The sequence below is a fragment of the Ailuropoda melanoleuca genome, chromosome 11, assembly GCF_002007445.2.
Source record: "Ailuropoda melanoleuca isolate Jingjing chromosome 11, ASM200744v2, whole genome shotgun sequence".
NCBI classification, from domain to species: Eukaryota; Metazoa; Chordata; class Mammalia; order Carnivora; family Ursidae; genus Ailuropoda; species Ailuropoda melanoleuca.
Genome location: NC_048228.1, coordinates 42,443,611 through 42,459,849, shown reverse-complemented (window position 1 = coordinate 42,459,849; position 16,239 = coordinate 42,443,611). Strand labels below are relative to the sequence as shown.

The 16,239-nt window shown below is 39.3% G+C and overlaps 1 protein-coding gene across 2 annotated transcripts in view; it reads left to right on the top strand.

The window, feature by feature from the left end:
* Positions 1 to 16,239, top strand: part of ARHGAP24 (Rho GTPase activating protein 24) — a 500,478-nt gene that overhangs the window by 145,636 nt on the left and 338,603 nt on the right. The window lies entirely within an intron of this gene.

The following is a 16,239-nucleotide window of genomic DNA, read 5'->3' as shown; positions in this document are numbered from 1 at the left end:
AGAGAGAGAGAGACAGTCAGCAAGAAAGGGAACCCAAGCAGAGGAGTGGGAGAGGAAGAAGCAGGTTCCCGGTGGAGAAGCCCGATGAAGGACTCCTTACGGAGCGTTGTGATCACACCCTAATCCGAAGACAGGTGCTTGGTGACTGCGCCACTCAGGCGCTCCGGGTTGTGGGCTTCTTGATTTTTCAGCCTGCCTTCTGGGGGAGGGGCCTGCCTGCAGGTACTCAGAAAACCCTGTTTGGGTAGAGTCTCTGTGTCCCTTGCGAGGGGGGATGGGGATGGGCACCCTGTGAGCCGGTATTTCCGGGCTTTTGTTCTCTGGCGGCTTTCCCTGGCGGTTTGCTATGCCTCTTCTGAGAGAGCAGCAGCGGCTGAAATTCAGCCTCTGTCTCAGAACAGAGGGATCGCGGATCGTTCTCCACTGATGTTCTGGCCACTTTAACTCTGTTTCTGTTGGTGCTGCTCAACCCTGCAGCATCCCGGGCTGTGCGCCCCACACCCGGCGTCCCAGCCCTCACTTCCAGGGCCGGCACGTCTCTGTCCTTTGTGTTTCCAACCCCGCCCGCCGCCAGCCGCCCCGCGCGGGCTCCCGGAGCTCCCCGTCTCAGTCTGGTGTCTCACGGGTGCTGACCGCGAGTCCGCCTGCTCCCCCGTGCAGGTGGCCCTCCGGCCGCCAGCCGCCCCGCGGACGCTCCCGGAGCTCCCGGTCTCAGCCTCGATCCAGTGAGCACACCGGAGCTCCGGAGCTCCGTGAGATGCTTGGTGGTGCACGCTCCCGGCTCACGGACTCAGTCTGCCGTTTCCAGAGTGCGGGTCCGCGGTCCGCCCGCTCCCCGGTGCAGGTGGCCCGCCAGCCGCCCTGCGCGCGCTCCTGGAGCTCGCGTTCTAAGTCTGTTGTCTCGCGGGTGCCGTCCGCGAGTCCGCCTGCTCCCCCGTGCAGGTGGCCCGCCAACCGCCAGCCGTCCCGCGTGCGCTCCCGGAGCTCCCTTCTCAGCCTGCTGTCTCAAGCGTGCGGGTCCGCGGTCTGTCCGCTCCCCCTTGCAGGTGGCTACCGCTTCCCGGCGCCCTGACACGGCGGCTCCCTCCCCCTTCTGTTTAGCTTCCGATATCTGTGCGCGGTTTCACGGCTCCCCGCTTCGTACCTCGATACTCAGCGCTGGAGATGTTCATTTGTAGAGATCCAGATGTATCTTCCTGCGTCTCAGGCTGATTCCGTGGATATTCCTGCTGATCTGGTACCTATCCAGCTCAACTCAGGGGACCGGCTGAAAAAGGGGTCCCCTACTCCTCCGCCATCTTAACCTCCCTTCAGCAGGTTTTCTCCTTTTTAAACATACGTTGGCTTTCAAAGTGTTCCTCAGTAATAGACTGCAACATCTAGGTATGTGTTGTCAATAGCCATATGTGGTAACTGCTAACAACATGGGACTATTGAGGACTTGAAATGTGGCTAATCTGAATTGAGATGTGCTCTGTGTAAAAGACACTCAATTTCAAAAACTCTGTATTGAAAAAAAGAATGTAAAATATCTCATTAACATTTTCAACGTATAATCATGTTAAAACAAGAATATTTTGGATCTAGTAGATTAAATAAAATATATAATTAAAATAGATTTCACCTGTTTCTTGTTACTTTTATTGATGTAGCTACTAGATAACGTTAACTTAAACCTTTGGCTCACATCATGTTTCTACTGGACAGTACTGATTTAGATCAAAGAGATATTTGAAGTTGCCCATCACAATAGGAACATGTATTAACATAGAAGGCGATTGCTAAGACCTAGGACTGCGATTTGCATTCTTATGAGGCTTTATCTAAAATTTACACTCCCCTGGGGAACCTCAGTGGTGCAGTAGGTTAAGTGTCTGACTCTTGGTTTTTGGGTTCAGGTCATGATCTTGGGGTCATGAGATTGAGCCCTGCGTTGGGTGCAGAGTCTGCTTGTCCCCCTCCCTCCCCCTCTGCTCCGCACCCCCCCCCAATGCTTGTGCACTTGCGTGTGTCCGTGCTCTCTCTCTCAAATAAATGAATAAAATCTTTAACATCTACGCTCCCTTTGCATCACCTCCGGAGCAGGAGCTTCCCCTGCACCACACACCAGCTCAGTCGCAGCACACGCCTGTCCCAGTCTCTCTCCTCAGGAGTCAGCAGCAGACAGGCCAGGAGCATGGCACATCTTTGTAGTAACTCGTCTCATCTCCACCCATCTCTCATCAGTCGTGATGGCATGTTCAGGGCTCAACCTTAGCCCTGACTGAAGAGCTGTGGCAATGACTGAACCAGAGGAATACTGTTGTGCTAGTCTTCTGGTACTTTATTTTAGATCCAAATACCACTTTTAATGATACTTACTAGACTTGTATGTGTTATCTGATACAACTTCTTCTAAGTAATCAGATTCTGCTTGACTTAGTGGTTTTAGTTCAGCTGTTCCAACGAATTTAGAGAAAAGCCTGTTGCAATATAATATTCTCCTTTCCTAACACCTTTTGGCACCACTTGAAAAACTAAAGGGATGCATTCTTCAACTGACATGTGACTTCTCCAAAACCCTCTCCTGGTTATGGGAAGAGAAATTCCATCAGTAAGAGCAGCTTGCTTTAAACCTGAAGAAAACTCCATGACTATCAATTTGTCAATAGAGGTCTGTGCGTTCTTGCTCTTTCTTCTTCCCATCTAGCGTTAACATCTTTTAATTTGATTTGTGTGTGTAAGCGTGTGTGCATGTGTGTGCACATGTACGTATGTGCTCCCACAACGTGTGAGGCACCATGTCAAAGTGGATCAGTGACGAGTCTTCCAAAGCTTCATTTTTAACTTAAATTACAATTTACATTTAATTACTAGAGTATGTATCATAGACATATATGGGATATCCTCTGGTTATTTGATACTTATTACTAAAAACCCTCTTCTTTAAAAAAAATTGTGAAGATAAATCGTTACCTTAAGGAGAGACTAGTGATAAAAACACTAGTGAATTAAAGATAAGAACCTAATGCTGTTGATTCTTTTCATTAGAAATTGACTTGAGTCACTGACATACTCTTATGGTGCTAACTTTCAGAATCCCCTTACCATTTCTTATTCAGGCCTTCTGTCATTCTGTAGGGACATGAAGGTGAAGAAGGAAGGTAGAATATTTTTTAAGTAGTTGCTTTATATATATATATATATAATGGAATGGTGATATATTTGATTTAATGCCATACATTTTCTGTTCTTGTGGAATATTCCTCAGCTTGTCCTTGAGGTCACCTAGAAAAGGGAGATGTATCCCATGGAATTGAGAATCAGACATGACCACTATTATCTTTAATCACAGTCTTGGGTATAACCTATTTCTCACTCTCCAGTTTTATGAGAGATTGACTACTGAAAATTCAGTACTATTTTTTATTCCAGTAAATTCTAGAATCTCAGTGCATTTTCCGAGTCTATCTCCATATGGCTAGTGTTATCCTGAGTATTGCACTGGGGAAAAAAAAATGTCATTCAGAGGACATAGCAGCAAAGGCACCTACCCTAAATCTCAAGCAAAAACCAGGAGGAGAATAGGATATGGAGAAGGAAAATATGATTCTTTATACCCCTGTCCAGTTTTCCATAAACCTAAAGAGATAATAAACTCTCAAAGTTGGCTCCAAGACATTTACATAGTATAAGTCAAGGAAAATAATTGCTACTATTGTCCTTTGGAGTCAGTGAAGAATTGATAACCTTAAAAAGTCTTTTTGTGATGTCTTTTTACACTTCTTTGTGCACAAAAATAACCTTCCTTTACAAACAAGTCATATTAATTCTGCATAGCTGTTTATTGGAATAAATAATTTCCAAAGAAAGGAAAAATGTCCATTGTTTTTATTAAGGAGTTATAAAATTAGGAAAGATTTACCAAAATTTTTACAGATTTTATTGCAGCTGTGTATTAACATCAATGCCAAAGGTAAGACTGGGCTAATATGTTATGGTGAGAAGCCGAAAAAAGCCTGAAATATTGTTGGCAAATAGGAACATAAAGGAAATAAAGCAACTCTTATGTATTAGCTATGTCTTTTTCTGTTTTCTGTCTTCTGATTCTTTGACATCAGGGACCTTGCTGATCTGGAACAAGACTAGCCAATTCCTAAAGTCAGTCCAGAACTTGCCCTAAAGCATCCCTTTTAAATGCCAACAAACCTATCCAGAATCACAGTCCTGAGCATCTCTTCTATGGAACTCTTACACTCTGGGAGCCAAGATCCACTTGCCCTAATCACCCCAGGGCCAAGTACCAGAGGACTGCTGATAGCCTTTCTACCTCAGAGCTGGTGGAAATTCCTTGAACTAGCTAATCCTAAACCTGTTTATCCTGCCTCCCCCATTCCTTACTGTGGAAACCAAAATAAAGGCTCTTGCCCACATTTCTCCTCACTCCTCCCATCCCATCCCCCCTGCCTTCTGACCAGTGCTGGTGCTGCCCCATGTGCCTCCCCCTACCCTCACATGCAGCATAACATGGCCCCCTCTTTGGGATCTGCAAGTAACAGACTGTCTTTCTAATGGCAATCATCTCCTGATCTGTAACCCTTGCCATGCCTAATTAATCATAAAACCTATATTGTAAAGCATTCTATCTCAAGATTTCAATGTTGACTGTAAGATTTTCATGGTATACTTTTATGTTTATTTAACAAACATTTATTGAGCCCATACTAATTCTAAGACAATTCTAGGTTTCATACTGTTTTTCAAGGTCAATAAGATATAGTCTTAGTCCTCAGAGAATTTATAATCTAGTTATTACTATTTCTTTCTTCAACTCAGTAAAAGAGTAATGATTATTTACAAAGGAATTGTCATTTCTTTTTATATTAACTACCTCTTGAAATGCATTTCTTTTTGTATTTGCATAAATATAGTCAGCATTTGATTATCTGGCACAAATGGGGCCACAGAGTAACTTATATGAACTGAGAGATAATTAAACAATTATTTATATTGATTGAATTACAGAAACAATTTTTGCTTGTGTGAAAAGATACAAAGTAAATCAAGAATGCAGCACTGGCCTAGAGAAGTTACTGCAAACTCAGAGGAAACCCAATCATTTCTTGGTTTGCCTTCCATGCTCTTGGGGAATCTTCCTTTCTATTTTTACAGCATTCTTTTGCAGATGAATGCAAAAGATGTGCCATTTTAGTTTTATATTCTGTATTTGTTTCTAGGGCTACCATAACAATTTTCCACAGTCTCTGTAGCTAAAACAACACACGTTTATTTTCTCACAGCTCAGCAGTCTAGAAGTCTGAGATCCAAGTGTCCATGGAGTCGGTTCCTTCCGAGGTTTTGTGAGGGAATCTGTTCCAGACCTCTCTCCTTGGCTTGTAGCTGGTCATCTTCTCCCTGTCTTTTCACATGGCCTTCCTTCTGTATGCGTCTGTGTCCAAATTTCTTCTTTTTATAAGGATACCAGTCATATTGGATTAGGACGTACCTTCTTTTAACTGAATAACGTCTGTGAAGAGTCTTTCTCCAACTGCAGTCATATTTTGAGGTCCTGGGGCTTAGGACTTAAGATTTTTGGCAGTGGGAGGACACAATTCAGCTCATCATGTATTCCATAACTGGTTGTTGAGCTAAAAGAAGTAATCTCAGTTTTTACTTATCTTTTTGATTCCTGCTGTATCCCAGGCTGCATTGCACTTGAGTTAAGAATCCAAATTTTAGGGGCGCCTGGGTGATGCTGTCAATTAAGCATCTGACTCTTGGTTTCCACTCAGGTCATGATCTCAGTATTCTGGGATCAAGTCCTGTGTCGGGCTCTTTGCTGCAGCAGAGTCAGGTTGAGATTCTCTCTCCCTCTCTCTGCCTGTCCTGCTCATGCTGTACCCCCGCCTCTAAAATAAAAAAAAAAAAGAAAGAATCCAAATTTTAGCTAAATAAGCTGATAAATGCCTATTTCTCCTCTCCTTCCCCCTCCTCCTCTCCTTTCCGACCCCTCCCCCTTCACCTCCTTCTTCTTCCTCTTCTTTTTCTGGGAAATGTTACTGTTACCAACCAAAGTGACAATGCAAATCATCTCAGGGGGTAAATAGAGCTTGTGTACACATTGACACACTTCTCTAAAATCCAACTGAAATCTTTCTACTTCTTTAATTGGTCGCCCAGCCCTCAATGAGCCTCCGCTCTCTGAACATTTATAGCAATTTTGATTTTAGCTAGATTTTTTTTCTTTCAACTATATAGTTAAGTTCCACCAAAAATAGAACTATATTTTTATAGGTCTTACATATAGATATTTTATTCATCCATTAACACAAAAAAATTCTTCAACAGTTGATATTATTCAGAAACTGTTTATCAAGCCTGAAGAATATCAAACTAAATATGGTATGACCTCTTCCCCATAATCCCCAAAACAGATACAGAGAAATGTAAATGAAATTAATAATGAGAATAATTAGAATAAAATATTTAATACTAAAAGCCAGCTTTTCTCACCTCCACCTGTTGCTTTTCCACTAATGATCAAGGTGCCCCGTACTTCTATGATGCTAAGTCCAGGGGTCAATTTTCCTTGCCCACCTTACTAGAACTGTGAGCAGAATTTGACACAATTGATAAATTTTCTCCACTTGGCATTCAGGTCTTATAATCTCTTGGTTTTCTTCTATCTCACTTAGCTTTTCAGTCCTCTTTGCTAATTCTCTTTTTGTCCTTACTTGACCACTTAGCAATATAATATTTGAGGGCCTTGCAAATCAGTCTTTGGTGTTTTTTTATTCTCTGTTTACTCCCTGTATTTGTTGTGATCTAGGCACATGATTTGAATTCCATATATGTGATGATGAGCCTCACATATCTATTTCTAGTCCATTCCTTTCTCCTGAATTTCCAGACTCGTTTATTCAACTGCTTCCTGCAGTCTACTCAATGACTAATAAATATCTTAAACTCAGCATGCCCCAAAATGATTTACTGCTCTTACCCTTAAATCTTTCATCCGAAGCCTTCCTCAATACTGTTAATGACTGTTCCATCCTTTCTAGCTGTTCAGACCAAAAACTTTGGAGTCATGCTTGGGTGATCTCATTCTCTCATATCTGTTAAATTTATTCAAAATATATCCAAAACTTTATCACTTTTTATACCTCTCTTGCTACCACCCTTGTCTGAGCCACTATCATTCTTCACCTAAATTACTCCAAAATCCCCTTTGCTTATCTCCCTGCTTCTGTTCTTGTCACACTGTATTTTTAACATAATAGTCAGAGTGATCCTCTGAAACTTATTGAGTCAGGTCATGTCACTTCTCTGCTTCAAATCTTGCAGTGTTCTTTGTGGTACTTTGAACGGAAGCTGGGGCCCTTCCAGTGGCCTTCAAGACACTTCACCATCTGGCTCTCAGCTATCTCTCTGTGTCCACCACTTATTTCTCCCTTGATCACTCTCCCCAGCCTGGCACCAAAACCCTAGTCACAATCATACCTGTGGCTTTTGTAGCAGTGCTTCCTTCTTTCTCAGATGCCTTTCTTCCAGATCGCTTCATGGTTAACTCTTTTTCTTTCATTAAGTCTTTGTTCATTACCGAACTTTGTTCTCAATGAGGGCAAACATCATTTTTTCAAGAAGGCTTATCTGGATGACACCATTTAAAATTGCAAACTGCCCTCTCCTCCATGCTTCAAATACCTTGTAACCCGGGCCTATACTTTTTTTATATATATTTGTTTTTTGTTGTTGTTTACAGTATTTATCAACTTCTAATATAACTATAGCATTTATTTTTATTATATTTACTCTGTGTGGCCACAGAGTGCAAGTTTATGAGAGCAGAGGTATTTGTTTTATTCTCCGAAGAGTGTTTGGTTGATAGTAGGCTCTCAGTAAATATTTGTTATAGGAAAGCACAAGTGAATGAATTAACCGATGTGAACTCACATTGTTATTTACAGGGGTATGTGCGAAGTGTCAATGACAGCTATGGGTTTGAATCTCCCAAGTAACTTTGGGAAAGCTCAGCCTGAAGGCTGCTTTAATTATCTTTAATTGTATTATTAAATCATAGATTGGAAGTTAGTCTAAGTCAAAGATGACTTTTGATGACAGGATTTTACTGTTGGTGCAGCCCGTGAGAAGACTGCTGTCTACTTATAAAATACATGCAGTAGTATATGTTGGTTGAGAGCAAGCACTCTCAAGCCATCATTCCTGGGTCCAGAACGGCTCAATGTCTTATTAGTCATGTGACGGGCGAGTGAGTTAAAGTTATTATCTCGGTTTCTCCATCTATAAAATGGTGAAGCTAAGAGTACTTGCCTGATGGGCTATTATAAGGATTAAATCAGTTTAGAGCTTAGAACAGAGCTTGGCACATAGGAACCAATATATAATCACCAGATATTAGTATAATTACTACCTTGGGGAGGTAGCTTTGTTCATAATGGAAAGAATAGCATATTCAGTTTAAGACTGAAATCTTAGTCTGATTTCATCACTAACTACTTGGATGGGGTTAAGAGTCATTTAATTACTCTGCCTGTATTTGAAAACAAAAGAGTAGTACCAGATTATGTTTAAGATCTCTCCTATCTCTAAAAGCCTATAATTCTCTGATGATGATGATAGCATATTAAAGATATTTATGAAACGCGTAACTCATTTCTGTAGGATATTTATTCTTTAAATAATTTAGAGATGACTAAACTGATAGAATTTATTCTTACGCTAATCCTTATTTGGTATTAAAATAATTGTTGGGATTGCAAAAATAATGTGGGACTTCAAGAAATACTAATTAATGATGATGACATATACGTATGGCATCTCACAGTGTAAACTTTTGAATAATATGTATGAGCACCTATTTTTGCTCTTTTGTAGTTAACTTTTCTTTAAAGGACTACCGCAGACCTGTGTGTGGCATTCATTTTAGTCTACATGACAATTATATATGGACTTCATGAGATCTAGCAAAAGCTTATTAAATTGTCACAGTTCAGTTTGATAAAGAGAAACTCATGTGCTTGCACACTATAGATGGTGGTAAGAGAATAGAGCAACTCATTTCCTATACTTTTTGTAAAGATCAGCTCTTATAATGCTAATCATGAAAGTGATCTGTTACTTTTTAAAAAATCTGATCATTAAAAGTAAGACTAGCCAGATAATAAAGTTATATTTAAGCAGATTTCTCTTGGATAAATTATGGTTACGATTAGTGGACATCTGCTTATTTTTGTGCTTTAGTGTTTGTTTTCTTTCAGTTTGTAGCTTAAGATAAAAGTTCCAGACAGTTTAATAACAAAGAGTAAGTCCATCATTTTAAAAAATGCTTTAATCAAAATTTCTATATAACAAAATTATTTTCATGTTTTGGTCATTGGCACATTTAATTCAAACACTGTTTCATATAATAAATTCCCGGGAAAAATAGGACAGAATCGTGATGCTTTGGAAAATAGAATTTGGTGCTAATTCTCTTTTTTTTTTCTTTAGGCTCTGATTTTTTTTTTAATCTTGATTTCATGCAATATTTATATTATTGCTTTATGGTCAAGAATGAGAGAGACTGCAGATAGTCAAGAGGAATAGTAGAGAACGGTTTTTGGTTATAAACAAACTGTACCATAGACAGAAAATATGACTATTTACCCTGATGCTGGAAAATCCTCTCTGAGTATGAATGTAGTTTTTGCGTAAGGTTGAACTGACTTTTAAAGAGCAGGTGTCTAGCTGCTTGGCCCTGGGAAATGGGTATCACACCTGTATCATGCTGTCTTGTGCTAAATGCCCTTACCTAGTAAGTTGCATTTCAACCCTGAAAAAGAAGCACAAGTTGGAAGGAAAATTTGACTCCTAATAATAAGTATTTTTAATACAAATTTTTTTCATAGTGTAAATTTTGAGGTCGACAGGAAGCTCCCAGCCGGGAGCTTTTTGAAGACTCTGCATAAGATTTTAAATGGCTTTGAGGTTATTAGCCTAATTCTGTGGAGATTTCAAAATACATTATGAATCTATTACAGAAGAATATCTTAATTTTTAATTGTTTTTATAATATATAGTAAACTACAAATGTAATTCTATTTCATTAAACAGATATTTTAAAAGGTTTCCATTTAGATCATGTAGTCTATAAGATGTCAAAAAATGGTATGCTACAAATACCAATCTTTTGTTCAGTTTCTCGTTCGTTTTGTCGCTATTAGTTTGAAAGAAGTCTGTACCATTATTTTTTACACTAGTGCAACTTAGAACCATAATCTATATTCATTTTTTTAAAGATTTTATTTATTTATTTGATAAAGAGAGAGAGAGAGAGCACAAGTAGGCAGAGCAGCAGGCAGAGGGAGAGGGAGAAGCAGACTCCCTGGTGAGCAGGGAGGCTGACACAGGGCTCAGTCCCAGGACCCTGGGATCATGACTTGAGCCAAACTCAGATGTTTAACCCACTGAGCCACCCAGGTGCCCCTATATTCATCTTTACTTCTGAAGTCCTTTTTCAAAGATTCATTATTTTAGGATTAAATAACTATCTATACAGAAATCTTCATTGTATAAAATGCCACTATTTGACTAGTTGATAATTTTTAAATATCGTGAATTTTTTGTAATCTCTGACTTATTTGTCTTTATGTTTCTGTAAAAATATAAGGGAACCAAGCAGTGATCTAGCCATGGTGCAGTGGAGTTTAGGTGGAGTTGAGGAAATGAGAGTGTTTGCTATATTTCTAATTTGATTTCAATTCAGCCAATGCTTGTTTAAAATAAACCATTAGTAAAGCTTTGTATTCAGATTTATGCGGCATACAAAGATGAAAAAGACATTACATCTGCCACTTAAATATTCATAATGTAATGGAAGAGATAGACTGGCGTAAAAATCTGATAAGTCAAGCAGTTGGATTCAGAGTATAAAGGGGACAGAGATGAATTGTAAGTGAAAATGAGAAATTGGGAAGAAATCATGTGATAGTAGGATTAGAGCTAGAAGTTTACATTTGCAGGTCGTTTCTGTGATAGAATAAAGTGGGGAGACAGGCAATCCAGTTAGGCCCAAGAAACCAAGGTGCAGAGTAAGAAGTAATAATGAAATTGCATTTAATTATTATAATTAACATTTCATGAAGTATATTTACTTTGCATAATGCTCTACTTAGTTATTGTGATACATTTGTGAAACCAAATATGACCAGATCATAGCGAAATAGCAAACTGAGCAAAAGTATCCATTATTTTTATGCCTTTTACTTTTTGGTGTCCCTCAGCTGAGTTTGGTGCCTTGTGTCCTGAGACATCCAACTGTGGAGACCCACTCCCATAGTCACCATGGTATAGTATTAAGTGTGCGAGTTTGAGAGTCAAACCACCTGGAGGTGACATCCAGTCATTGCTACTCCTAAGTGAGTGATGTTGAACAGGCTATTTAAACACTTGCCACTTTATTATTTTCGCATGTAAAACTAATAGGAAAGGATACCTACGTCAAAGAATAAAATGCAAAGTGAATGTAAACCTGAGTTTTAATCAGAACTACATAGAAGTTGATGATGAAGGTGCTGCCCCCTGCCGTGGAGGTGGTGGTAGTGCCATGGCCATGCGCTGAGTACTGAGGTTTCAAGTGTCACCAACCGATCTTTGTCATCTTCTCAGTGAACCTGATCAGACCAACTTTTAAAAATTACAGTCCTCTCCCTGCAACCACACTCTGCCCATTTCTGCTTTGTATTTGTCCATGGGACTTATCACCATCTGTCTTCCTATACACTTGATTTCATACCTGTTTTCCCTAACTGGAATGTGAACTTTATGAAGGAACGGATTTTCTTCTGCTTCTATTCACTGCTCTATCACTAATACTTAAGAAAAGTGACCATCAGTGTTTGACTATTTTTTATTGAATGAGAGCATCCAGGCTCCTAGGTAAGTCAGCTAATGTAGTCAAGCTGATATGATTCATGGGACTTCTCTGTACCTACCCTAGGCGATACATAAGCATTTACAGATTAGCTCCAGAAACAAAACCTTAACTGATTCTAAAGGTGGAAACTCCTGATCCCATGCCATGTTGGAGAAGGGGTAGGTAAAATTTCCTCAGTTGTGTCTTACAGGGGTCCTGCTGAAGAGTCCTGAGTGGAGGTGCCTTTCCCTCTGCTAGCCTGGCATCTTGCTGTCTAGTGCATATTCTTCTTGGATAGTCAATCATACTTATAAAAAATGAGTTCAATATATTTTGCACTGAGTTTGAGGTGCATGGGCACATCAGCTACTTAAAACCAGTTTAGGAACAAATGAAAAAAATTGACACAGATAAAAAGAATTGCAGTTTGTGTTCCTTGAGAACATAGGTGACCAGGATATTTAAATATATGTTATACCTTGGAGGTTTGCAAATAGATACACTAGACTCACCCCACCCAAACCAATGACAGAGCAGACACCTTTAAAGCAATCAAAGCAAAAGATATAACGTTGCCATTTATCATCATAAGTCCTGACAGCAAATGCATTATGAAAACTATTGTTTTTGTCCTCTGAGTTTTTAATAGGAAGATTTTCAGTCAGGATATAGCTTGTGATTTACGAACTAGAAAATTTAAAAAAAAATACGTCTCAGCTTATGAAATTTCTTCTGGTTTGATATATTTTAATTATTTCAAAAAAGTTAGCTTTATTTTTCTTTCTGGAAACGTAGTACCCCTTATCCTCCTAGAACCTAATTATTGTGTCCTTGGGGAACTTCCCAATGTCTGCCACTTAACCTCCTTGTATAAAGCATGTTGGTATTTTAACAGTACACTCAGTTATAATGTCTTGAAGTAGAACATATTAAAATTTTGCATTTAAAAATATTGCCAATTAGAAATTAACCTTCCTAAAGGAGTTTACTATTGGATCCAGAGTCCAGAACTCTGGACTACGGAAAAAAAAAAAAAAAAGATAAGTTAATATTTTATTTCTGAAAGTAAAAATGCTAAAAATGGCTACGAATGAACTAGGTAATTGTTTGGCAGATATCATGGAAAAGACTTCTGTGTGAGACACTTTAATTCCACGGTGTTTACTAAATATCCAGCCCGTGAGTAGCACTCTCCATGTTATGAGAACAATCAAATTCCTTAGTCACAGAATGGCCTTAGTTCAGCAGCCCATTCCCCTTGTCTCGGTGGCCTCATTTAGCATAGGAACCAGGTATTTTGTTTTAAAATACACTATCATATTTAATATTCATAAGAGTTCTGTGGGGGTATATATGGGCATTTTAGAGGTAAGGAAACAGTCTCAGAAGTGTTCCATTTTCAGATGAAATTCTGACAGCTGTAAATGAGACAACCAGAAATCAAGCCCAGACATTCTGCCTCCACGTCTAGAACTTATCTCACTATCCTGTAACCTCCTTTCTTTGTGACTTGGTAGTCCTGCTGGCATTTACTGTAAAATATTCTTTGTCACTTGGTATCCAGATTGCTTTAACTCAGAGTTGAGAAATCATTGACTCATACAATGGCCTATCATAGACATGTCTGATCCACAGAGCTGGCTATTGAGACTTATTCTCAAAATTCAATATTTCGTAATTGTGAACAAGACCAGTCCAACAAAACAGGAACAAATTTCCTGACAGAGCCTATTTATCTTTCTTCCTTCATCATTCATTAGACAAGCAATAAAGTGCGTGTAGACTATCTTCTGGCACTGTATGATGGCCTGTGTATATTCAGTAGCCCTGATGTTGTTTAATCAATAATTTCCTTATATTTCTTGGATAACGCATTAGAGTTCATAATGCCTTTAAGTGCTAGGGATTGTTTTCCTCTTTTTTATATGTGAGAAAATGGAGGCATAAAGATAGAAAGGTAGTCATAGAAGGTCATGTGGGTGACAATGGAGAGAAAAGGGGAAAAAAAACCAGTTTTTAACACCAGATCTTTTAGTCTTTCACTACACTAGCTCCCATGTTTCTTTTTTTTTAAGATTTTATTTCTTTATTTTATAGAGAGAGAGAGAGAGAGCACGTGCACAAGCAGGGGGAGAAGCAGAGGGAGAGGGAGAGTCTCAAGCAGACTCCACACTGAGCACAGAGCCTGATGCGGGACCCAATCCCAGGACCCTGAGATGATGACCTGAGCCAAAACCAAGAGTGGACGCTTAACTGACTGAGCCACCCAGGCACCTCAACTTCCATGTTTCTTACTTACACAATCAACGATATTGTACTGCTCAGATACATAGTGTAAATATTAGAAGTACATGGTCTTTCCGTAATGCTATCAGCAGTGATTTGGGATAAAAGAATCCATGTTTTTCCCTGAAAGTTTGTGCCATGAGATATATTGTTACCAATGAAGCAAAGTTTGATGGATTTTAAAAGTGAACCACTTAGCAGAATAGTAAATGCTATTTATCAGTTACTTAGTGTCACCATCACCAGAGGAAGCTAGGACAGACTTAGGCAAACTTAGAAAAATTAGTTCAGGGGTGTCTGTGTGGCTCAGTAGGTTAAGCATCTGCCTACGGCTCAGGTCAGGATCCCAGAGTCCTGGGATCAAGCCCCTCATTGGGCTCCCTGCTCAGCGGGGAGCCTGCTTCTCCTTCTCCCCTGCCTGCTGCTCCCCCTACTTGTGCTCTCTCTCTTTGTGTCAAATAAATAAATAAAATCTTTAACAAAACAAAACAAAAAACAAAAAAAAAAAGAAAAATTAGTTCAGCAATTTTTATGTAAAATCATTAGAACACTAAAAGTATTACCTCAAAGAAATGATCAATTATTTTGTTCTTTTGTTTTTTAAATAGTGACTATGTATTTAGCATGTTGTTAACAGCAGACTCCTTGGGTTTGAAAGCTAGCTTCACCAACAGCTAAATGAAAACTTGACCAACAATCTTTGAGCTTCTAGTTTTCTTATCTGTAAAATGGGTTTAATAAGAGTGCCTATCTTGCAAAAAAAAAAAAAAAAGAGTGCCTATCTTATTGGGTTGATGCAACTAATCCTTATATCAGCTGATGACTTAATACATGTCAAATACTTAGAATAGTGCCTGGCCCTATCTATATAAGCCTTTGCTGTTGTTATGCTATTGTAATATGATAATCAGTATTGTTAATACTATACACAATGTATTATGGAAATATAACAATGAGTAAGAAGTAGGGTCTATACTCTAAATACTTAAAATGGAGCTAAGGAGGCAAATTCTGTGTGGAAAAGACTGCATGAAGGAGCTAGGGTTTTAGCTGAGAAGGGGAACACTGAGAACAATTAGGAACCTGTGAAAGTGTTCACCTTAAGGAGGCCATTTCTGCTAATAAACATGCATGTTCCTAGATCAAGCTCCTTACTCAAGTGCAAATTGAGTATTAACAATTAGTTATGAAGTTATAAATTCCCTCAGAGGATCTAAATAAGTACAAGTTTCTAGAATAGCATGGTTCTTTGGACTGACTCTAAATAGGGTACCATTAACCACCTGAAGACTAAACAGAAGCTAGTCTTGTAGAAGCATCTATGTAGGGAGAATGCTGTAGGTGGAGGGAACAGCATATGCAAAGGCTCTGAGGTGAAAAAGTTTAGTGAAGTTGGAGCTTAGTGAGTAAGGGGGAGAGTGGCAGGAGAAGAAGACAAGAGAGTGAGACAGACCTGGGATCATATAGGCTCTTGGGTGCTTCTGGAAGGAGTTCATGAAAGGATATTAAAATGTTTCAAACAAGAATGGCCTCCTGTATTAAGTAGAGAAGACTTAGGGAATAGGGACAGGTAAGAGTGTGTGTATTTTTTTATTTGAACTGCTAATTGACCATAAAGAGTGACAATTAAAAATCTAGCTCACCCTACTTAAACTTTATACTGGGAAATGGTCACTGGGACCATAGAGGCAATTTCAAATTGGACACTGTAACACAAAGAAACCAAACTTATTTGGGGATGTATAAGAACCTTGCGCTGAGTTTCACCTACTGTGAGTGACGGATTAAGTTGATGCTCTTAGCAGACTCGTTACAGGACAGAAAGAGGTAGAAGCAGATGGAACATCGCCCTCCCTGTCATGAACCCAGAGACTAAACGGAGGAGGGAAACCTTCTTTTGTCCACAGATTTACAAACAATACAAAAACTCAATAAAATTCTAAGGTGGTACAAATGCAGATAATGTTCCCTTGTATCAATGACATACAGCGTGCCTAAATATAGAGAACGGTAATTCTTATTAAAGACTTCCATGAACAAATAGTTCACTGAGTTCAGGG